Below are 26,573 nucleotides of genomic sequence, written 5' to 3'. Positions count from 1 at the left end.
ATGGGGGAAAAGGTTATCAACTTACAGATATGCTTTTAGATATCTTATAGATATAGATCTTATAGATATCTATACTTATAGATATACTTTTTATTTTCTAGTCATGTTATGTAGTTCATGCAGTTCTGTACCTATTTAACACATAAAGTTGTGAGAACAAATAGGGTAGCATCATTTAACAAAATGTGAGCTACGGTAAGATAGCATAGTTAACAAAAGGATGCAGGATTTTTACAAATTCTCTTTCTCCCCAAGCCTCTAAATAGCACACAAAAGTCATAAGACACAAAACTATACATGATAATGAAATATGAATTCATATTTTGAATAAAATATTATGTAATAAATTAAACCTTTGAAGCTTTAAAAGAAAGGAATACAGCAATGAATTATGATGTAAAAAAAAGTTTAATTCATTCTGTAGATATGTATTATCAGTTAGTGTAGTTCCTCAAAGCTCTCAATGTCAAGAAGTTGAATACCAAGTTCCAAGGGCCATTAGTATGTGTGTGCATTTGTGTGCCTGTGATACATACACATATGCACACACACACACACACACACACATATATATGTGTGTGTGTGTGTGTGTGTACACATATATATTTTTTTCAAGGTAAACAAAATCTGATTCACCTAAGTAATGAGAGAAATAAAATAATGTCCATATTAAGATAAATAGAAAGATAGATAGATGCATAGAATAAAAATGTATTTTAGACACATCAAAGAGAGGTAAGATGTCGGAGGCAGGCCCCTGGCCAGGGCGGCCTCCGCCATTAAAAGATGGCGCCTGGCTAGTTGCCAGGTTAGGATTGCCTCGTGAGACTAAGTGGAATGCCCAAAGAGGAAGTAAACAGCATTGGTTGCTAGCAAAGTTGTTTGTTTAGGTGCATAACCTGATTCGCTCCCTCCTGTACCCTGCTCGCTGATTGGTCATGTAAGCGTATATAAGTGTGTAGACTTGCGGAAATAAAGAGAGAGAAGAGAGAGAAGATGCGTCCGAACCAGGGCATCTTGTCGTCCTTGTGGGACGAGGGCGATAAATGGCGCCGGCACCCGGGAACTACATAAAGGAATCTTGTGAGGTAATCCGCAGGAAAGCAGGGAGTAAAGGTCCGCAGGTAAGCGGGGACATTAGCCGTGTTCAAAAGTGGAAATTCCGCGGTAAAGCGGGGAGTAAAAATAGAAAAACCTTGCAAGGGAGAAGTCCGCAGGTAAGCGGGGTAAAACCACGACAAAGGTGGTGGGAAACTTGTACAAGACCGCAAGAAGAAGCGGGGCGGCCATAGAGCTGGGATTTTCTTATCGAAACCGCAGGTAAGCGGGGAAGGGACCACGATCAAAGTGGTGGGAATCTTGTACAAGTCCGCAATAAGAAGCGGGGCGGCCTTAGAGCCGGGATTAACTTGTACAAGTCCACAATAAGAAGCGGGGCGGCCTTAGAGCCGGAATTTAGCGGTGAGTCTTTAATGTCCGTGTCTGTTGTCTGTGTGTTCATAATGGGATCTGAAGCATCTAAAGTGCGGTTGGAAGGGTCTTTAGAAGACCTGCTGAAAGCCAATGGAACTCCACTAAAAGCTAAAACTGCTCGGGCCTTTTTGAATACAGTGGAAAAGGCGGCTCCATGGTTCCTAGATGAAAGCTTGCTAAACATACCTCAATGGGACCATTTAGGGGAGGATTTGAAGAAACAGGATGTTTTTACTCTTTACCTCAAATTTAACATAACAAAAGCACAGGCACGGGACATAGTAGTCTCCTGCAGAAATTGCGTGATCTTACTACCTGCACCGTCCTTGGGGGTTAATCCTAAGGGTTTGTTACCTAATCATATATGGCATATGGATGTCACACGTTTCAGAATTTGGAAAGTTAAGATACCTGCTCTGTAGATACCTGCTCTGGAATAATTTTCGCCTCAGTGCATATGGGGGAAAAATCCAGAGATGTTATCGCCCATTGCCTACAGGCTTTCGCGGCATGGGGAAAGCCACGCCAATTAAAGACAGATAATGGTCCAGCCTACACCTCACAACCCTTTAAAGCCTTCCTACAACAACTTGACATTCACTTGATACATGGAATACCCTATAACCCACAAGGACAGGGTGTTGTGGAGCGTGCGCATCTTACAATAAAAAATGCTCTTTATAAACAAAAAGGGGGAATAGGGGACACCTTCAGGTCCCCTAAAGATAAGCTCAACACCATTCTCTTTATTTTGAATTTTTTAACGTTGGACAAAACGGGTAAATCAGCTGCAGACAGACATGCAAGTGCTGCTGCTGCTCCCCCTAAGCCTTTAGTACTTTGGAGGGACATCCTCACAGGAAAGTGGAATGGACCAGATCCAGTGTTAGTATGGAGTAGGGGGTCTGTATGTGTTTTTCCACAGGAAAAGGAGGCTCCATTTGGATCCCAGAGCGGCTGGTGCGTGCAGCCTTGCCTCCAAACACCAGTCATGATGCTGAAGATGCTGATGATAACTCTGAGGATGCTACACCTCCTGTGGCAGACTGAAGCCAGAGAGCTATGAGCAGTGGTTAAAGCATGGCCATATCCTTTACCAGTGACGAACTCTTCTCTCATATTCCCTCCTCTCCCTTTGATGCATGGCAGGTCTGTAACTTGCTAGGAGCATGTACTGATATCTCAGCAGTGTCCATGTTAAATGGTGGCAAATTCCTCAACTGTTCTTATAAACAAAATGACTCTAGTATCTTTGAGACAACAATTAATGTGTCTTGTCCCAATAATATTACTTATCAGCCCACTCCCATATGCGTCTGGCCATCGTTCCTTTTCCTCGTAACAAATGCTAGCGAGCTGAATGATACATTGAATTGCACTAAGAATTGCTGTCTTTCCCAGTGCTGGAATGTTACGGCCTTCAAGCTGGCTGTGATTATGCGTATCCCTACCCATGTTCCTATCCCAGTTTCCATTCCAGAGGACAAGTTACCAGTGGTGCTATCCAGAAAGAAGAGAGATTTTGGTATCACAGCCGCCGTTGTGACAGCATTAGCTATATCTACAGCAGCTGCCACGGCAGCAGCAGTCTCGCTTGCTACAACTGTACCCACTGCAGAAGCTGTGAACACCCTTGCAGAAGGAACGGCAGCTGCCCTTCAAACATAGACTCAGATCAATGCACATCTGCAAGCAGGAATCCTGATAGTCAACCAGAGAGTGGATTTGGTTCAAGAACAAGTGGACATATGGGGGGCCCTATTGGGACTGGGATGTATAGTACCCTTCCTGGCAATGTGTGTAACTCCCATAGCCTATACTAATATGAGTGACTAACAGAATGTCTTCCGACAGCTCTCCCAATACTTGCGGGGGAATTAGTCCGCAGAATTCCAAAACTATACTCAGCACCTGCTACTAGGCATAACAAGGATAAATAACACCACAGTTGAGCTTGCAACCCTCCCAGAGATAATCAAAACATTGCAAGATGATGTTAACCTTTACGAAACAATGGGCTAGCGTAATTGGTCTGATGACAATCCTCGTAGTGGGCTTGATTCTGCTAGTAAGGAAACTGCAAATTTGGAGGCGACAGCAACATAGGCAACAGCAAGCCATGGTGCAGGCCTTGTTAGCCATCGAGGCTGTGACATCCCCCCAAGTGTGGCTAAGTATGCTGGATCGGTAGTCAACGACAGGTAAGATTGGTGGGGGAAATATACCAACCTAAGACAGGACGCAGATCATTGATATCTGCTGTCTGATGACGGGTAAGGATATTCCCCGCCACTGACAACCTAAGACAGGCACGATCCCTGCCATAAAAGAAAAAAGGGGGAGATGTCGGAGGCAGGCCCCTGGCCAGAGCGGCCTCCGCCATTAAAAGATGGCGCCTGGCTAGTTGCCAGGTTAGGATTGCCTCGTGAGACTAAGCAGAATGCCCAAAGAGGAAGTAAACAGCATTGGTTGCTAGTGAAGTTGTTCGTTTAGGTGCATAGCCTGATTCGCTCCCTCCTGTACCCTGCTTGCTGATTGGTCATGTAAGCGTATATAAGTGTGTAGACTTGCGGAAATAAAGAGAGAGAAGATGCATCCGAACCAGGGCGTCTTGTCGTCCTTGCGGGACGAGGGCGATAGTAAGAGGTGTAAAGTTTACCCTTGGGCAAAATAAAGAATTTAAGAACTATCTCTTGCTGTGTGGCACAGAGTACAAAAAGGTAATTAAAAGTTTTCCTTTCAGCCCCCTCTATTCTATTAAGATATAAATCTAAGTGACCTTAAGGCCTGAAATCACAATCTTGTGTTTTCGGGTGGGAAGCAGGAAAATACTCCTAATATGCTTGGCATTATTCCCCTTGTTAATTCAAACTAGTCAGTAAAAACTCAAGGTAAATACTGAGTTATCCTATGTTCTGCATAAACTATAGTTTTGTTCTTTTCTGGTTTTTTTTTGTTTTGTTTCATTTTTTTCTCTTGTGTTCACCAGCCTTGGTGGCAAATAAAAGATGGAAATTTGTTGATACAATGTTTGGTACTAATGTGAATGATAAAATGATCAGCAGAGTCAGGATGTTGAAAGTGTAGCTAGTATCTATAGTGAAGGTCTAAAATTTAATCTATAGAAAAGCAAATAAAGATTGAATAATAGATTGGAGCAAAGGAACAAAAAAAAGATTCTAGAGCAAAGCTATCTAATAGAACTTTCTGTAAAGATAGAAATGCTCTATAATTTGAGTGTCCAGTATGGTATCCACTAGTTCCATGTAGTTATTGAACACTTGAAATTGGCTGTGAAAACAGAGGAACTGGTTTAAAAAAAGTATTGTGGTAAAAAAACATCTAAAATTTACCAACTTTACCAATTTTTGTTCGGTAGTATTAACTATCTTTACGTTGTGGTGAAATGGATCTTCAGAACCTGCTCATCCTACAGAACTGAAACTCTACACTTATTAAACAAAAACCTTCTTTTGTCCCTTCCCTCAATCCCTGGTAACCACCATTCTACTTTCTGTATCTATAAATATGACTACTTTAGGTGACTCATATAAATGGAATCATACAAGATTTGTCTTTTTAGCTTATTTCATTGAGCATCATGTTCTCAAAGTTCATCCATGTTGTATTATGTGACAGGTTTTTTTGTTCCTGCTAATGCTGCATGGTGTTCTATTGTATTTCTGTATCACATTTTGTTTATTCATTTATGTGTCAATTGATATTTGGATTGCTTTCACCTCTTAGCTATTATAAATAGTGCTATTAGGAACAGGAATGTGGAAATATCTCTTTAAGATCCTGTTTTCAATTTTTTTTTTTTTTTTTTTTTTTTTTTTTTTTTTTGGTATATACTCAGGAGTGGGATTCCTGGATTATATGGTGATTCTATTTTTAATTTTCATTATTTTTTGTTATTTTTTTAATAATTTTTATTTTTTGTTATTTTTAATTTTATTTTTATTGTTTAGCATAATGGCTGCACCATTTTGCAATCCCATTAACAGTGCACAAGGGTACCAATTTCTCCACATCCTTGCCAAAACTTATTTCCTTTCCTTCTCCTACTTTCTCCTTCTCCTTTCTCCTCCTTATTTCTCCTCTTTCTCCTCCTCCTCCTCCTCCTCTTACTGCACCTCTTCCTCCTCTCCTCTTTATTTTTTTTTCAAATAGTCATCATACTAATGGATGTGACATGATATCTCACTGTGGTTTTGATTTATAGTTCTCAAATAATTAATGATGTTGAGCATCTTTGCATATGTTTTTTGGCCATTTTTATTTCATCTTTGGGGAAGTGTCTAAGTTCTTTCCCATTTTTTCATCAGGTTATTTGAGTTTTTGTTATTGAATTATAGCTCTTTATATATTCTGGATATTAATCAATTATTAGATCTGTGTTTTACAAATATTTTCTCCCATTCCATAAATTTTCTATTCATTGTTGATCATGTCCTTTGATGAAAACAGGTTTAAAATTTAATATGTAATATTAAACTGTTTTTGCTTTAGTTGTCTGTGCTTTTGGTGTTATATCGAAGAAGTCATTGCCAAATCCAATGTCATAAAATTTTTCCCTATGTTTTCTTCTGGGAGTTTTATGGCATTGGGTCTTAGGTTTAGGTCTTTAATTCCTTTAGAGTTAGTTTTTATATACAGTGTAAAATAAGAATCCATTTTTATTTTTTGGCATGTGGATATCCAATTTTTCAAACAAATTTTGTTGTAGACTGTCTTTTCCTCGTTGAGTTGTGTTGCTATCCTTGTGGAAGATCATTTGACAACATATTCAAGGATTTACTTCGGGACCTCTTTTTTATTTTGTTGTTCTATATGCCTGTGTTTATGCCAGTACCAGAGTTTTGATTATGGCAGCTTTGTGATATGCTTTGAAATCAAGAAGTGAATCCTTCAAGCTTGTATTTTTTCAAAATTGTTTTGTCTGTCTCGGGTCCTTTGTGTTTCCATATGAATTTTAGGATGATTTTTACTCCCATTTCTGCAAAAAAAAATGTCATTGAGATTTCAGTAGGGATTACACTGAATCCGGAGATCACATTAAATAAAACTGATACCTTAACAATGTTAAGTCTTCCAGTCCATGAACATGGATGTCTTTCATTTATTTGTGTCTTTTTTGATTTATCTCAGAAATATTTTGTAGTTTTCAGGGTACAAGTATTTTACCTCCCTAGTTAGGTTTGTTAATGATATTTTCTTCTTTTGATGCTATTGTTAGTGGAATATTTTTCTTAGTTTCTCTTACTTTATTTTTCATTTCACTTTTTGTGTATAGAAACAACTGATTTTTGCATGTGGTAATCTGAAACTTTGCTAAATTTGTTTATTACATCTAATAGGTATTTTGTGGAATCTTTTAATGTTTTCTACATATAAGATTATGTTATCTGTGAACAGAGATAATTTTATTTATTCTTTTGCAATGTCAGTGCCTTATATTTCTTTTCTTACCTAATTACTCTGACTAGAACTTGAAATATTTTGTTGAAAAGAAGTAATGAGAGTCTTGTTCATAATCCTAGAGGAAAAGCTTTCAGTATTTCACAATCAGGTATGATGTTAGCTCTGGGTTAAAGAAAAATTTTAACAGAATTTAATTCTTTTTTTTTTTTTCAAGAATTTAATTCTACTTAGTTGAAGTATACAACTAGTGGCTACCATTTTGGACAACACAGTTCTAAGGAGTTCAAAAATGAATAAATGCAGATAGATATATATATAGATACATATATCTATATATATATCTATCTGCATTGGTTTTACTTAGATTATGTTAATGGGATTATGAATTAACATAAAAAAGGCCTATTGACAATCATACCAAGAATTATTAGGTAAAGTTTTGCTATTGATAGATAACGAGATCAGTTTTCTTCTATGCTTTGGAAAGTAGTAAACTCATACTGATATAGGTGAGAAGTAATGAGATTTCATACCACTGTTTCTTATGTAATATGGAAATCTAATCATAGTTGTAGAGTTCATTAAACTATGAAGATGCCGTGGTTGCAAAAAGGAATTTATACTACAGTTTGATGGCGGGGGGCGGGGGGGGATGGAAGGAAAGAAGAAAATGATGGAGAAAATTGAGGCATATGTTATTAATGATAAAATATTAAATAATTCCATAGTCTTGTACATCATCTCCCATAAACTATTTCTCCTAAATGACTTCTGTTTAGTAAATTCTTTTTTCGAGCTTATGCTTCTAATTTCTTCCAACAACTGAAGTCAGTATCCATTAGGCATGAAAATAATTACATTATATTCCACTTTGATTTGGTTACTTCATTTTGTTTTGGGGGTTATATTCAATGAAGCTAAATAAGGAAAACACAGTAATCAGGTTCTCAATGAATACCAGATAAGATTCGATGTATCTAAATTTCTGTGATCTCTAGTGTGGATATTCCCTCTACTAAAATGAGACGTGGAAAACATTGTTTGCAACTCCTAAGCAAAATATCTTCCCACAATCCTACTTAAACCTACATACTTACAGTACATACAGTAGGTTTTTTTTTCATGATTAAAGATGGGATCTCACACAAGCATGTTATGTCTTACTTTCTTTTCTATATTAGAGCACATCGTTACAATTTTTTCCCCATTTTATTTCTTAGTAGTAAAAGTTGTAATTAGTAAAATTAGTTGAATAATTTCTTGTTCAACATATGGGACTTCCTTCTTTTCCTCCCTGAGAAAGAAGAAAAAAAATATTTTATTCAGACTAATCTTTGATGTGACTAGCATTTTTTTTTTAATCACTGACTATTGACATATTCTAATTCTCTAAACCAAACCATGCCATCCTATTTGGAAGTTTCAATTTTCTGTTATCTCTGGGGTTACAGTTGTTTTATATTTAGTCAATTTATCAGAATAGCATTGCAGGTAGTTTTGGTGTCTGCTACCATTTTTGTAAAAGAAAAGTTTCTAGAAATGTGGCACATTTCAGTCCTATAATGACTGAAATTTATCAGTCAACAAGAATTCCTATATGACATTTAAGAGGTTATGCACTTTCTGTTTATTCCCTAGCTGTTATGGATAATACACTCATCATTATTGGTAGTATTGTCCAAGAGTCACCAAAAATATTGTATCCTATAAATGCATCCGGGGTAGCTTATGCTGTGAATATTTCATATGGTTGCATATGCTGTGAATATTTCACTTTGTTCATAATAATATAAATTATAGCATTTCCGTTGGTTATAAAAATAAGTTACAGTCAAAAAAGAAAATTTTATTGAAGAGTCTGTCTTTTTTACACTGCATATTTTTTCCTGTTTTGTCGAAGATTAATTGACCAGAGAGTTGAGGGACCATATCCGGGCTCTCTACTCTGTTCCACTGGTCTATGTGTCTGTTTTTATGCCAGTACCATGCTGTCTTGGTGATCACAGCTTTCTAGTAAAGCTTGAAATCAGGTAATGTGATGCCCCCAGTTTTATTTTTGCTTTTCAACATTTCCTTAGCGATTCGAGGTCTCTTCTGATTCCATACAAATTTTTGGATTATTTGCTCCAGCTCTTTGAAGAATACAGGTGGAATTTTTTTTTTTAAGATTTTATTTATTTATTTGTCAGAGAGAGAGCAAGCACAGGCAGAGTGGCAAGCAGAGTCAGAGGGAGAGGCAGGCTCCCTGCGGGGCAAGGAGCCCGATGTGGGACTCGATCCCAGGATGCTGGGATCATGACCTGAGCCGAAGGGAGCTGCTTAACCAACTGAGCCACCCAGGCGTCCCTACCGGTGGAATTTTGATCAGAATGACATTAAAAGTATAGATTGCTCTAGGCAGTATAGACATTTTAACAATGTTTATTCTTCCGATCCAAGAGCATGGAATGATCTTCCATCTTTTTGTGTCTTCTTCAATTTCTTTCATGAGTGTTCTGTAGTTCCTCAAGTACAGATCCTTTACCTCTTTGGTTAGGTTTATTCCCAGGTATCTTATGGTTCTTGGTGCTATAGTAAATGGAATCGATTTTCTAATTTCCTCTTCTGTATTTTCATTGTTAGTGTATAAGAAAAGCCACTGATTTCTGCACATTGACTTGGTATCCTGCCACGTTGCTGAATTGCTGTATGAGTTCTAGTAGTTTGGAGGTGGAGTCTTTTGGGTTTTTCATATAAAGAATTATGACATCTGCAAAGAGAGAGAGTTTGACTTCTTCATTGCCAATTTGGATACCTTTTATTTCTCTTTGTTGTCTGATTGCTGTTGCTAGGACTTCGAATACTATGTTGAACAAGTGTGGTGCTGGGAAAACTGGGCAGCTATATGTAGAAGAATGAAACTCGACCATTCTCTTACACCATACACAAAGATAAATTCAGGGGCGCCTGGGTGGCTCAGTGGGTTAAGCCGCTGCCTTCGGCTCAGGTCATGATCTCAGGGTCCTGGGATCGAGTCCCGCATCGGGTTCTCTGCTCCGCGGGGAGCCTCCTTCCTCCTCTCTCTCTCTGCCTGCCTCTCTGCCTACTTGTGATCTCTCTGTCAAATGAATAAATAAAATCTTTAAAAAAAAAAAAAAGATAAACTCAAAATGGATAAAAGACCTCAACGTGAAACAGAAATCCATCAGAATCCTAGAGGAGAACATAGGCAGTATAAACTTTTGGGACTTCATCAAAATCAAAACCTTCTTCTGCACAGCAAAGGAAACAGTCAAAAAAACAAAGAGGCAGCCCACGGAATGGGAGAAGATATTTGCAAATGACAGTATGGACAAAAGGTTGATATCCAGGATCTATAATGAACTCCTCAAACTCAACACACACAAAACAGGCAATCATATCAAAAAATGGGCAGAAGATATGGACAGACACTTATCCAATCAAGACATACAAATGGCTATCAGACACATGAAAAAATGTTTATCATCACTAGCCCTCAGGGAGATTCAAATTAAAACCACATTCAGATATCACCTTACACCAGTTAGAATGGCCAAAATTAACAAGACAGGAAACAACATGTGTTGGCGGGGATGTGAAGAAAGGGGAACCCTCTTACACTGTTGGTGAGAATGCAAGTTGGTGCAGCCTGTATGGAGAACAGTGTGGAGATTCCTCAAGAAATTAAAAATAGAACTTCCCTATGACCCTGCAATTGCACTCCTGGGTATTTACCCCAAAGATACAGATGTAGTGAAAAGAAGGGCCATCTGTACCCCAATGTTTATAGCAGCAATGGCCACGGTCGCCAAACTATGGAAAGAACCAAGATGTCCTTCAATGGACGATTGGATAAGGAAAATGTGGTTCATATACACTATGGAGTATTATGCCTCCATCAGAAAGGACGAATACCTAACTTTTGTAGCAACATGGATGGGACTGGAAGAGATTATGCTGAGTGAAATAAGTCAAGCAGAGAGAGTCAGTTATCATATGGTTTCACTTATTTGTGGAGCATAACAAATAGCATGGAGGACAAGGGGTTCTAGAGAGGAGAAAGGAGTTGGGAGAAATTGGAAGGGGAGGTGAATCATGAAAGACTATGGATTCTGAAAAACAGTCTGAGGGGTTTGACGTGGTGGGGGGGTGGGAGGTAGGGGTACCAGGTGGTGGGTATTATAGAGGGCACAGGTTGCATGGAGCACTGGGTGTGGTGAAAAAATAATGAATAATGTTATTTTGAAAATAAATAAATTAATAAAAAAATAATAATATTGAGTTTGCTAAGTTCTTTATAGATTTTGGACACTAGTCCTTTATCTGATATGTCGTTTGCAAATATCTTCTCCCATTCTGTCAGCTGTCTTTTGATTTTGTTAACTGTTTCCTTTGCGGTGCAAAAGCTTTTGATCTTGATGAAATCCCAATAGTTCATTTTTGCCCTTGCTTCCCTTGCCTTTGGCGTTGTTCCTAGGAAGATGTTGCTGCGGCTGAGGTCGAAGAGGTTGCTGCCTGTGTTCTCCTCAAAGATTTTGATGGATTCCTTTCTCACATTGAGGTCCTTCATCCATTTTGAGTCTACTTTTGTGTGTGGTGTAAGGAAATGGTCCAATTTCATTTTTCTGCATGTGGCTGTCCAATTTTCCCAACACCATTTATTGAAGAGGCTGTCTTTTTTCCATTGGACATTCTTTCCTGCTTTGTCGAAGATTAGTTGACAATAGAGTTGAGGGTCTATTTCTGGGCTCTCTATTCTGTTCCATTGATCTATGTGTCTGTTTTTGTGCCAGTACCATGCTGTCTTGATGATGATGGCTTTGTAATAGAGCTTGAAGTCCGGAATTGTGATGGATGAAGACCCTCAATGTGTGAAAGGAATCCCATCAAAATCCTTGAGGAGAACACAGGCAGCAACCTCTTCGACCTCAGCCGCAGCAACATCTTCCTAGGAACATCGCCAAGGGCAAGGGAAGCAAGGGCAAAAATGAACTATTAGGATTTCATGAAGATCAAAAGCTTTTGCACAGCAAAAGAAACAGTTAACAAAATCAAAAGACAACTGACAGAATGGGAGAAGATATTTGCAAACGACATATCAGATAAAGGACTAGTGTCCAAAATCTATAAAGAACTTAGCAAACTCAACACCCAAAGAACAAATAATCCAATCAAGAAACGGGCAGAGGACATGAACAGACATTTCTGCAAAGAAGACATCCAGATGGCCAACAGACACATGAAAAAGTGCTCCATATCACTCGGCTTCAGGGAAATACAAATCAAAACCACAATGAGATATCACCTCACACCAGTCAGAATGGCTAAAATCAACAAGTCAGGAAATGACAGATGTTGGCGAGGATGCGGAGAAAGGGGAACCCTCCTACACTGTTGGTGGGAATGCAAGCTGTTGCAACCACTCTGGAAAACAGCATGGAGGTTTCTCAAAATGTTGAAAATAGAACTGCCCTATGACCCGGCAATTGCACTACTGGGTATTTACCCTAAAGATACAAACATAGTGATCCAAAGGGGCATGTGCACCCAAATGTTATAGCACCAATGTCCACAATAGCCAAACTATGGAAAGAACCTAGATGTCCATCAACAGATGAATGGATCAAGAAGAAGTGGTATATATACACAATGGAATACTATGCAGCCATCAAAAGAAATGAAATCTTGCTATTTGTGACAACATGGATGGAACTAGAGCATATCATGCTTAGCGAAATAAGTCAAGCAGAGAAAGACAACTATCATATGATCTCCCTGATATGAGGAAGTGGTGATGCAACATGGGGGCTTAAGTGGGTAGGAGAAGAATAAATGAAACAAGATGGGATTGGGAGGGAGACAAACCATAAGTGACTCTTAATCTCACAAAACAAACTGAGGGTTGCTGGGGGGAGGGAGGTTGGGAGAAGGGGGGTGGGGTTATGGACATTGGGGAGGGTATGTGCTTTGGTGAGTGCTGTGAAGTGTGTAAACCTGGCGATTCACAGACCTGTACCCCTGGGGATAAAAATATATGTTTATAAAAAATAAAAAATTAAAAAATAATAATAAAATAAATAAATTTTTTAAAAAAGAAAATTTTAAGCAAAAACATAAATCACAGAGTTAAGCATCTTCTCAATTCCTACATCCTACATGTTTAAAAAAGTTGCCTTGAGCTCAAAAAACCATAAGACTTATACAATTTCTACTATTTTCTCTAAGTGAGTCTCTTACATAATATCAATTCCTAATATTTCGCAATAAGGTATAACATATTTTTCCAAGGTATTTTTAGTCGATTCTTATTTGCAAAGCTGATATATTTTGGAGTCAGAAATGACTCTTGAGTATTATGCTGTCCTGAATTCTAAAATACTGAGGTTCAGCAATGTCAAATGTATTTCTAAGACACAAAAGAGAATTTAGTGATACAGCTGGAACTATTACCTTGGACACGTGATTCCTAATCTGTTGTAATTGCTACATGTCATTTTCCACCCCCATTTCTCACCACTGGATGAGGACATGGTATCCATAACTAAGTCTTTGTCTCACTGTTCTTTTCAAGTCAGAACGTGTAATAGGTTGACATGCGGGAAAGAATCCATCCACTAGCTTATAAATAGTTGAGAATTAAGACTAATCATTTACATTTCTTCAAAATTAAAGCAGACAGCACAGAAGCAGAGTGAAAATTTGTTTTAAAATACATAGTCATAGAGGAAGTTTTTAAGCTCTGATAGGAATTGCTTCAATCTCAGATTTGCTTATAGTCACAGGATAGAAATCTCTAATAATAGATATTACAGACTCATATATTCTATAATTCTGTCCATATTTGTGAGTCCTAGGGGGTCTCATGGTTTATTCTTCTGCCTATGTAGTGATGAAGTCTCAAATTCAGCATCACTTGCAAACTTAATCTGTGTGTTTGTTTAATAAGTGTCTTTCGTAAGACAAAATCTGAAACCACTTTGTTTCTCGTAGCTCAATTCATTGTCACTTATAATATTTAATTTTTAGTCTTGAACCAGTTTTTCAATGTATATAACAATCAAGCTATATAAACGGACTAGATTGCAAGGGGCCTATTAATATAATCCACATGTTTTATAGATTATACATCTGTTTTTGTTTTTTTTTTTTCCTGAGAGCTAAAGGAACTGAAGATATTGGTATGAAGATGAGAGGTTAGTATATCTTGAGATTTTGAGGGGCAGAGTATATAATAAAATCCAAAGTGGTAGTTCTGGAGACTTACAAGACAGAAGGAGAAATCTACTACTAAAAGCTGTAACAAAATAACTAGAATACATGGGTTTCAGTTTTATATTTTTTTCCTCCAGTTCTTTTGTCCATATCCATGCCCCTAGCACTTGGGCCTCATCCTTTGCTATCTGATGACCCTTAAATGTGTTGTTTACAAATACTCATTTGCCTGGATTCAGCTCTGTCATTTATGAGCTATATAATTTTGGGCAAAATTGGTTGTACCTGTTTCTCTCTATCTGTTAAATGAGAAGGACATTGAATATATCTTTTAGAAACGTTCCTGACGTGTTAAAAACACTTATTAAGATATTTTTTTGTTGTAATTATTTCTTTTATTTTTATTTTGTTGTCTCTGATATGGTAACCTCTTTATGCAGGAATTAATATTTCCTGATTTAAAAAAAAAAATTCAGCCAGGTATCTGATGGTAAATTACTGAGGACACAGACAGATTTCTGCTAATGATCACTAGTCATCCATTGGATTTATAACAATTTCATGAATCAGCCAACAATGGATCAGAGAAATAGAAATTTAAGGTGATGAGCATTCATTCTGGCTAGGGGGCTACTATTCATTTTTTCAGTTTGAGTCTTAGCTTTATAATCTATCAGATGGCTAAAGGTGGCCTTCCAGATTATTTATTAAGAATAGCTTTGGAGATTTTCAATTTTCTGACAAATGCTTGGCTAAAATTTCTTTTTCTTTTTTTTTTTAAGAGCTACAAGACAAAACCAGAGAGAGAGACAAACCATAAGAGACTCTAAATCTCAGGAAACAAACTGAGGGTTACTGGAGGGGAGGGGATTAAGAGGGATGGAGTGGCTGGGTGATGACATTGGGGAGGATATGTGCTATTGTGAGTGCTGTGAATTGTGTAAGATTGATGAATCACAGATCTATACCCTGAAACAAATAATACACTATATGTTAATATAAGAGATAAATAAATACATAGCTACTTTTTCTTGGGTTTCTTAAATAAAGTCTTATACAAATACATAGATAAGCATCCACCTGAAGTTTCCATTAACTTTTACAAAAAGACACTAGTAATGGGAATATATGATATTAAGAATATAACCCTTCCTTGGATTATTAGTTGTCTTTTCTATCTTGAAAATACTTATTAAAGCCTCCTTAGATTATAAGTGAATGTGGGAGGCATAGTTACACAAATATTTTGATCAGTTCTACATTTTTTTTTAAGATTTTATTTATTTATTTGACAGAGAATGACAGTGAGAAAGGGAATACAAGCAGGGGGTGTGAGAGAGGGAGAAGCAGGCTTCCCGCTGAGGAGAGAACCCAGTGAGGGGCTCAGTCCCAGGACCTGGCATCATGATCTGAGCCGAAGGCAGACACTTAATGACTGAGCCACTCAGGTGCCCCTGATCAGTTCTACTTTATCGATGAAAAATTGAGAGATGATTATTCAAATATTCTGATATGTGTATATTAGAATATATATCCAGAAAGATATATGTGATATATCTGAATACTTATTTATTTATTTGTAAAATAAGAAAGCCCTAACCATACAAAAATATACAATATTTTCTTAACAGTCTTAACTGGATCCACTGTCACAAAAATGTGGCAACAGTCATAAGAATGAATTGTTCAGAAGACAATATATGACCACAAGAGAGACCCATACTTTCTGAGATTTGCTGGCCTGTGAAACAGTTTTTCACTCAAGTAGAACTGATTCATATTGAATTCTATGGACATTCGAACAAGTACTTGATTTGAGTAGGAGTGTAGGAAGCCCTTTTTAAATTGTCTGAAATAAAGTTGTTGAAAACAGGAAATGTGTTATACAAGTGAACTAAACAATGCAGTGAAATCATTGAACAATCACTTGTGCAGAGCATAAATCTTATGATTAAAAATCTAAGCTGAAATATTGATATAATTATTGTCCACAGGGAATGATGCTAAAAGCTAACGTAGTATTTTTCTTTACTTTTTTGCACATTAGAATATATTTGATAAAATGAATTTAAAGCTTATAAATGACTGAGCACTAAAAACAAACAAGAAACTGAATTTAGACCAATTGGAACAAAGCTTCCTGAAATACATATATATAAATATAAGTAAACTACAAAAACATTTTTGGAGATGGAATCATGGTTCTCTCCATGTCTTAATTTTTGCAAGCAGAAAAGTAAATTGTATTTGTTTTATTATGTCTATTCACAAAAATTGCTACTACAAAGATTCCTAAATAATATTCATAAGTGGAGTTAAGGGCAATATTAGTTATTCTTTTGGTCCATGATATTTTTATTCTCATAATAATACTGGCATACTCCTTTTGTAACATTGTATTCCTCTATCTGATCATCTACAATAGCATTTATAGAAAGGGGAAACTCAAAAGAGTCTTTACTAATAGCTGGAGAAAAGCCCATGTATTTCAGTAATTTTCTGTGTAAAATTGGGTTGAGCAAATGAATTGGAAACATGTTAAACTTCACCATGTATTATTGCTTATTCAAGTATGTGTATGAGAAAAATATATTATTGATTTCTCTTATATTTGTGTAAGTTTTATATTCATAACTTGCTGCTGAAAGTTTATATTGATCCTTTGAAACAAATAGTGGCAATTTGCCAGTGATCTTTATTAGTGTTAATATTTAGTGAAATTTTCTATACAGGCACTATATAAAAAAAAATTATTTCATCTGTTACTTGCCTCAAGAAGAAGAATTGCATGTTCTTAGGCAAATTAAAAAAAATTGTAGAGATAATAGTTATCCATTTAATAGTGAATTATTTTTGACATTCAGGCAATTTTATCATAATTCTGTAGTGGTTTCTGACCAGAACTTCAATGGACTCATCATCATCTTTTCTCTGATGCTCATACTACTAATTTATTATTTGTAGGAGAAAAAAAAAATCTTCACTTTAGTACCTGAAGGCTTAATTCCAGTGTCTGATAGAATTCTGCAAGTGTAAAAAGTGAACTCGAGTGTGCAACCAGAGTTTTGTGAGTTCAAGTAATGAAAAGCCATAGACCTGACACTATTTCTTACTTGTCAACATAAACTCTTGGCTTACTTTGCTCTGATTGTAAAATAAGCTGCTGCTCAAATCCCAGCAGAAGACTCTGGTCCATGAAAGTGTTTTAGTGCTGGGGGAGGGCAAAAAAAAAAAAAAAAAAAAAAGGATTGCCTAACTCTAAATTTCATATTAAAATTAAAATTGTAATTATTATAAAATTATTTGGACAGTACTTATATTATGCCTTTATGTATTCCTTACTTCTGTTATAGTGTCTTTAATAAATTCTTCAATTATTTATATCTTTGAGGAATGGAAGAGTCCTTACTTATTTGTATATCTCAGCACCTTGGACAGTGCTTATACATTGGCACACCATAAACTTGTTGAATCAATAAGTTGAATTCAACTGTGTTATGTACGTAGGGCAGTCAATAAACACAGAATATAGACAGAGTGATCAGAAGTAGCTTCTGTCAAATGTCTTTATGTTTCTTAATACTTTTTAATATGCTTTCCTAAAATTTAAATCAGGACATAGAAATGATCTAGTAATTTAGTCAGATCACATTTAAATCAAGAAACAGATTTAGACATATCCTTGGAATTATATCCTATAATTTAAGCCAAGAAATCTGTAAAAACAGAAATATTTTCAGCTTCCATATATGAAACAGAATAATTAATTGATAAACTCGTAATAGTCAAGTTGATCCTGGCCAAACACTGATCTTTGCCTATATAGATATAGTTTGATTCATTATCAAACTAGCAAATAGATAATACAAAAAATATAATATGTGAGATCTACATGATTCCTTTAATTGTCTCTTATTTTTAAAGAAACAAGGTTTAAAAGGAAAGGAAAAAAAAAAAAAAGGTCTTCCAGATCAAAAAGAACCAAGAACTAAAGAACTAAGGCTTTTAACCCTAGAACCATTAGGGTGTAGAGGAAACAAAACAGAAGAATTCAGGGGTCTTGCAATTACTGGAGTCACAAAAATATTTTTATTTTCTATTTCTTATTATATATACTTTTTTTCACAGATAGTTATATCGACCAACATATATAGATAGAAACTTAGATAGATAGATAGATAGAGGTTTAGAGATAGAGATGAATGTATTTTCATGCCTATGCAATTTCAGACTTCAAGCTATAGTACAAAGCTGTAGTCATCAAGACAGTATGGTACTGGCACAAAAACAGACACATAAATCAATGAAAAGGAATAGAAAACCTGTAAACTGACCCACAACCATATGGGCAAGTATCCTTCAACAGTGCAGGAAAGGGTATCCGATAGAAAAAAAGACAGTCTCTTCAACAAATGGTGTTGGAAAAACTGAACATCAACATGCAGAAAAATGAAACTGGGCCATTTTCTTAAACCCTATACAAAAATAAATTCTAAATTGATGGAAGACCTAAATGTGAGACAGGAAACTATCAAAATTGTACAGGAGAACACAGGCAGCAGCCTCTTTGACCTCAGCTATAGTAATTTCTTCTTAGACATGTTGGCAGGGGCAAGGGAAACAAAAGCAAAAATGAACTATTGGGACTCATCAAGAGAAAAAGGTTTTGCACAGTGAAGGAAACCATCAACAAAACTAAAAGGCGCCTACAGTGAGCCTAATGGGAGAAGATATTTGCAAGAGACATATCTGATAAGATTACTATCCAAAATATATAAAGAGCTTATTAAACTCACCACCCAAAACAACAAATAATCTGAGGCACCTGGGTGGCTCAATCATTAAGCAACTGACTTTTGGTCAGGTAATGACCCCAGGGTCCAAGGATTGGGCCCTGCATCAGGCTCCCTGCTCGGTGGGAACCCTGCTTCTACCTCTCCCACTCCCCCTGCTTGTGTTCTCTTTCTCACTATCTCTCTTTGTCAAATAAATAAATAAAATCTTAAAATAATCCAGTTAAGAAAAGGGCAAAAAACATAAATAGATATTTTCCCAAAGAAGATTTCCAGATGGCTAATATACACATATAAAGGTGCTCAATATCACTCATCATCAGGGACATGCAAATCAGAACCATGATGAGATATCACTTCACACCTGTCAGAAGGGCTAAAATTAGCAACACAGGAAACAACAGGTGTTGGTGAGGATATGGAGAAGGGGGAACACTCCGACACTGCTGGGGGTGCAAACTGGGGAAGCCACCCTAGAGATTAGTATGGTGATTCCTCAAAAAGCTAAAATAGAACTACTCTATGATCCAGCAATTGCACTGCTAGGTATTTACCCAAAGGATATGAAAGTATACATTCAAATGGGTACATGCACCCTGATGTTTATAGTGGCATTATCAAAAATAGCCAACCCATTGACTAATGAATGGATAAAGACATGATATATATATATATATATATATCATATATGATATATATATATAATAGACTACTACTTAGTCATAAAAAAGAAAAAATCACCATTCGCAATGACATAGGTAGAGCTAGATATTATGATAAGGAAAATAAGTCAGTCAGAGAAAGACAAATACCATATGATCATTTTCACTCATATGTGGAATTTAAGAAAAAAAATGGATGAATATTCAGGAAGGGAAAAAGGCGGAGAGACAAATCAGGAGGCTTAACTATAGAGAACAAACTGAGGGTTGATGGAGGGAAGTGGGTTGGGGATGGGGTAAGTATTGGATAGGTATTAAGGAGGGCACTTATTAGGAAGAGCACTAGATGTTTTATATAAATGATGAACCACTGAACTCTAATCCTTAAACTAATTACTAACTAGAATTGAAATTTAAAAAAAAATGTTTTAAAAAAGATATATTTTCATGCCTGAAAGTGGTCTATCCATCACCTAAGACACTGGCTTATATTGATAATTGACATTTACCACTTGGTTTGAAGCAAACCAACTGCTAGTTCCTTTCTTTTAGCGTTGAGTGGTGTATATCTGCCTTACAACAAATCTATAGATGAGGGGTGAGTTTTATCTGAAAATTTTATTTTTCACTGAAGTTCTTTTTGTGGAAAGATTACATTTCAAGGCCTAGTAGCCCTTTATGATTTCTGAGAAATTCACATACTAAATTCACTAGTGTGAATTTCTGTCATTAGATGAGAGATGATCCTCGACCATTGGAAATTTGAATTATTTCCCACTTCTCTCCTCTTGGAACTTAAGCTATTTTTCTTTTTTTTAAAGGCAGAGAAGCCATTAACAAATGTACTGATGAGTATTTGTTTTTTCCTAACTTTTATAACATCTTAAGAAAATTTGGCACTTTTTATTCATAAAACAAATCCCATAACAAAGAAGAATGCATTATTTTGAAATGAATTAATGATGACTTTCCTGTAGCTATTGATGACCTGTATGTTGTCTTTATTCTCTACCTATTTAAAATGTCTCTTTTAACTTCCAGTATCTCACTTATAGTTGAGTGGGTCACCCCTCAAACCACTTTATTTTATTCTAACATTCTTAATGGTCTGATCTCTGTTTCTATACGATAAGCAAGTTATTGTATAAATTAATACACATGACTCAACAACTTACTAATCAGTTCCACCCACAGGACACTTTCAATCTTGTATTTTATCCTTTCAAAATAGGGTTGTTGGCTTTCCCTATAACAAAGAAGACAAAGAAGTCTCTATTAAGAAATATTTATGGTATTAAGGAGGACACGTGTTGTGATGAGCACTGGGTTAGGTTATATGCAACTAATGAATCATTGAACACTGCATCGAAAACTGATGATGTACTATAATTTGGCTAAGCATAATAATAATAATAATAAAAGAAAGTTTATGAGTTCCATTTTATGCTTGCTGAGTTAACAGTAATGATGAAGTAGCCAAACAGCCATGCCCAGTAAGCACTTATAGATAGGAAAATAGGAATCAAGAAGAGATCAATTAAAGATATAGATTAGAAAATTCTTTGCATTGAGATTGAAGCTATGATAATTAAAACAAAAACAAAGGGCATGTGGGTGGCTCAGTCGTTAAACACCTGACTTCGGCTCAGGTTATGATCCCAGGATCCTGGGATCGAGCCCCAGCTCTCTGCTGCACAGGAAGCTTGTTCTCCCTCTCCCACTCCCTCTGTTTGTGTTCCCTCTCTTGCTGTGTCAAATAGAAAACAAAACCAAAAACAAACAAACAAAAAAACCAATATTTTGTAATCACTACAGGCTAAGCTTATACCTGATCAGTCTTGAGCAAGGATGAATTCTATTAACATATCTTGAAAAAAATGGTAAAATAAAAACCGACCTAGCTACCAAATGAAAAAGTAAAATAAGTTTTATTTTCAAACATTATGAAATACAAAGTAAATAATTTGGGAAATTATTTTTATAATAATTGTATATATCTAAAGTTTCTTTATAAAATTATTTGTTTCTCTGATTCTATCTTGAAATGAATGGTGAATTGAAAAGAAAACTATTTTCATATTTAAGAATTAAATTCTCCTAATTTTGACTTGCAAAACATATATTTATTTTTGTTTATTCATATTATAACAATTTGATTATCACCTAATATACATTATTCAACAAACTTTTTACACACCAGGGCTCATTTTTTCATTTGTAAAATTAAATTTTCCATATAGCATATGATATGAGTACGTGACATAAGTTGTGATAACCATATTACCTGCCAAGTAGCAGTTTATTTATTCCATTTAATTCTGATATAATTTATAGTTATTATTTAACTCATTATTTTCTATCCTTGTGCCAAATAGCATATCCTTCCTTTTTCTTCTATCTCCTATTTGTTAATCAGCCAAATATAAAATCTCAGGTGGTTATGAGTGCATGCAGCATTACCAGAGACTGAGAGACTGTCGATTTGATAGTTGTTGTTTTTGGATCAATGTGAGGCTGGCACTTCTAAGGACCTTTTGCAGCCAACCGATCTTGGCTCACTGGGCAAAGTAAACTCCCAGGCCAATACGAGAGACCTGCTGAGTAAAATAAATTACTTGAAATGGCACAAAAGCAAGAGTTATTCTTTTTCATTTTTCAGTCCCCAAATGTGTTGATCTTCCACCAAACACATATCCTATCTTAGAACTACAGATGACAGGGATCTTTAAAGACAACAGTAGAAGAGTTAAAAAAAAAAAAAAAACCAACAACAAAAAACCCCACCCACTTCCTTGGGTGAGAATATAATGTCAAACAAAGAAGATAAAAAAGAAAAAGATAAAGAAAAAGTGGCATCATATTTTAGGCTTAATGATAACCATTCTAATTTAATTCAGATTTTATCTCCATGAATCTGGGTAGGAATAAATATTTACTCTCTGAGAATTTTTTCCTTAAAAAAAGTTCAATAATATATTTTAGAATGTTAAATATTTATAAGCCATATTTTCCACTGGAGTGTCCCCTTTGCTTTAACATGGAATCATTTCATGTTTTTTTCTATTCTAAGTATAGCTGAAGAACAAATGCCCAAAGATGAGTTTTCTTAAAAGTTTTCTTGATTTTAACATGACTATTTATTTCTTTTCTGAAATCACACAGGCATACAAAAAGTCCATGTTTCTGAAGGGGTAGAAAATCTTTGTTAAAATAGTTAAGCATGATTTACTTAAGGATTTCCCCCTGTCCTAAAAGATCAAGAGTTATATCAAAAACACTTAACTGTATGCAGTTTAATTCCTGGGACAGACTTAGTTTAAAACATAGGTTCATAAAACTCTGTTGAACGGAATTATTTTACTATTTTTAAAATAATGAATAAATGTCCTTTGAATTCTATTCATTTTACTTACAATTTGAAAGTTCTGCCAGCTTTCTACATTGACATTTAAATGAATGTAACAACTGTCTACATGGTTGCTATTAGAGGAAAAAAAAACCCAACATTTAGAAGTAGAAAATTCACTTTCACCATAGCTCTACGACTTGGTGCAAGCCATGCTCCCTGAACTTCATTTTTTTGTTTCATCTGTGTAATTGCAATGACGATGTCTTCATCTTTTATCAGTTATTATCCTGGATGGGATTTTGAGCTACCAGGATAAACTTTGACACAAGGATGATGTCAGTCTATTGGAAAACTGTTGCAAAACTGCCTTTCTTCTTCTCTAGCAGTTTATCTTTCCAGCACAGGTATTATTATTTCACCTTTTACCATTATCATTTAACTCTTTTGGAACCTTTCCAGACATCTACATGTTTCTTAAAAAGATTTTGGTAGAGAAGTGGACATAATGCTATCCTGAAATATATGGAAAACAGATGGAAATAGATGGAAAAAAAATAAGGTACATACACTTCTTTTCATTATGAGCACAACATCAAAATGCTGTGTTGTGTGTGTGTGTGTGTTTTGTTTGTTTGTTTTGTTTTGTTTTGTTTTCAAGAAGGGGCTCACAACTACACAATTTTGAAGAAGGTCTCATAAATTTTTCATGAGGCAGTTTGTGTAATAAATCTAAAGTCAAGGGGTAGACTATAAAGTATCAGTGAAAGTTGTTGGGATGACTAGAATGTGATATCACTGATAAGTACAACTGCAAGGATAGCCCAAGCTCTGTGCAGTGGTCCAAATGGATAGATGAAGGTGTCACTTCATGAAAGAACTAACAGAGGAAGAGAACTGATTTTCATAGGGAAAGCATGAATACAGACTCAAATCTAGTGACTGTGAGACATGTTTGTGGCAGCAGAAAGGTTGTGCCATTAGACTGAAAAGAACTGAAAGCGTGGAGCTCAGAGACCAGGACTGGAAATTAGTATCATCTGCAGTTAGTGGCTGCTGACTGAAGTCTGGCTTGTGAATGAAGATTCCCAGAGGAGTGCCAAGTGAGAAGAGAAGAGGGTCAAATACCTAGTCTTCAGGAAATCACACCTGTAAAAGATAGACGTGAAAGAATGAGCCAGCTAAGGTGATAGAAACAAATAACAAGAGTAGCTAGGGAAAAATTAAGAGTGTATTCTGTAATAATAGTATTAAAAAATGATTAGGAAGAAGAGAGATATACAAAAAGGAATGCATTTTAGACATTAAATACAAATGACAAATACCTTGTTGTGAATGCAGCTAAACACTTCCATTTAATTCAAACAGCAGAAGAATTCCTGTGTCCAAAGCACTATGTGCTAGGGACTTAGAGATGGAAGATACATTTAAAGTGAGTAAGGAAAACTTGTGGAGTGCCTAAAAGCTCTTCTTGAAAAGCAAAGATAAAATGGACATAATTATCAGAAACAACTACTTTAGGATTCTGGAAACTGACCAAAGACATGGAATAAATTGAGAAATGTTTATTCAAGAGGTCCTCATGGGAATCTGTGGTCTTTGAGCCTGAGGAGGGTCTTCTTTGTCCCCAATCACAAATTCATTGTGTGGAGTACACATGTGGATCTGCACCTTCGCTGCCAAAGGGCCTGATTTAATTTGGTGTGGGATGTCAAAAAGAAACCCATGCCAGGGCACACTGTTGAAAACAACAGAGAAACAATCCAAGAACAATAGAAAATGATCTGGGATAGCCAACATCACACCATTAATGCCATTTTACAGGCTGGAGCAAGCAACAAACCAGCAGACCAGCCATAATTTTCACATAACTTCTGAGGATTTAGTCTTGATAAGCTCTAATATAATCTAGATGGTCTGGATTAGCTTTCTTATAACTATGGTGATCTGGAATGTTGTGCATTTCTGCATGGATCCATCCAAAGTCAGGAAACACCAGAGGGAGCCTTAATTGTCTGTCTCTGGCTAGCTATGAGACCTTGAGCCTGTGGAAATTAAAAGCCAGAGAAGAATTATAAAAATATTGAACTCGGAATGTGTTTCCAAGCCATACACCTATTCATTAGCAAAGAATGTGCCTGTTGGCTCAGTGATATTAAGTACTACTGTTCACCAATTAATAGTTGACCACTAAATTATGTCAACCCATAAAGAACCCCTAGGGAAACAGGTTTAAAAATATAAATTAAAAAAAATAAGAAAGAGAGAGAGAGAAATTAATAATAATAACTGAGCAGAGACCAGTGACCATTCATTTTGGGGGACACATACTCTTAAATTATACTGAACAAAGAAACAAACAAAAGAAGGACTGAGGAGAATCTAGGCTGAAACTATATATTACCTATACTGTCCAACTTTCAAATAACAATGATATATGAAAAGAAACAAGAAATTTAAATGTATGCACTTGGAAAAAAAACAGTACTATAAGTGCCACTGATGAGGGTTTAAGCAGAGAAAGTATTCAAAAAATTTATATTTATAATATATAATAAAGGTAAATATGTCAATAATGACTCAGATATATCAGTGAAGATAAAAGAACAACATGAAAACTCTAGAGTTAAAAAGTAAAATAATTGAAGTTAAAAATTTCACTGGAGGAATTTTTTTTAAAAGATTTTATTAATTTATTTGAGAGAGGGAGAGGGGGAGCTGAGCAGAAGAAGGGGCAGAGGGAGAAGCAGACTCCTCACTGAGCAGGGAGCCAGATGCGAGGCTGATCTCAGGCCCCTGGGATCATGACCTGAGCTGAAGGCAGATGCTTAACCACTGAGTCACCCAGGTGCCCCTCACTAAAAAAATTTAGAGTAGATGTGGGCTGACAGCAGAATAAATCAGTCAATGTGAAGATGGAACCATAGAGATAATCCAAGCCAAAGAACAGAAAGGAATAAGAAAAATAATCAACAGAGCATTAGAGAACTATGATACACAATTAAACTTACCAACAAATACACAGTGAAAAGAAATGAGAAAAAAAGCAGAAAATATGTTTGAAATGATGGTTGACCACTTTTCCAAATTTGTTTAAAAAATTAATTGACGCATCCAAGAAAACCAGGAGATTGTCAATAGTGTAAATACAAAGTCACCCACAACTAGATACATTTTATTTAAAATGCTGAAAACCAAATATAAAATATTTTTTTAAAAAAATATTTATTTGAAAGAGAGAGTGCGGGAGCATGTGGGGGAAAGGAAGAGGCAGAGAACGGACTTCTCATTGAGTGTGGAGGCTGATATGGGCCCATATCCCAGGACCCTGAGGTCATGACCTAAGCTGCTTTGGCACTTAACTGAGTTGGGCACTTAACTGACTGAGCGACCTAGACAACTCTCAAAGAAAAATCTCTAAACAGCACCTATGTTACTTCTATTGCATTTTATCTGTTGCAGCACTCACAACCACAGTGTGGTTACCTGGCAGTGGCCTGTTTCCATTGAAAGCTGTTGCATACTCAAATAGTTCCAGAAATTTATTAAGATTCCTGGTATGTCAAATTAAGAGTCTAAAATATTATCAGTGAATCATTTTTTGTAGAATTTAACTCTAAATAATGTCTTCTACAAAGAGCACTTACCAGCCCTTTATCACCT

The 26,573-nt window shown here is 35.9% G+C and overlaps 1 long non-coding RNA gene across 1 annotated transcript; it reads left to right on the top strand.

Annotated features, from left to right (window-relative positions):
• Positions 1-939: 939 nt before the first annotated feature.
• Positions 940-20,834, top strand: LOC116572345. Its single transcript, XR_004278244.1, has 3 exons — positions 940-1,083; positions 9,295-9,297; positions 20,822-20,834. It is a non-coding gene; the product is annotated as an uncharacterized LOC116572345 (long non-coding RNA).
• The last annotated feature ends 5,739 nt before the right edge of the window (positions 20,835-26,573 follow it).

The sequence above is a fragment of the Mustela erminea genome, chromosome 13, assembly GCF_009829155.1.
Source record: "Mustela erminea isolate mMusErm1 chromosome 13, mMusErm1.Pri, whole genome shotgun sequence".
NCBI classification, from domain to species: Eukaryota; Metazoa; Chordata; class Mammalia; order Carnivora; family Mustelidae; genus Mustela; species Mustela erminea.
Note: the sequence above shows the minus strand (reverse complement) of the source record. Positions and strands in the feature narration are given on the sequence as shown.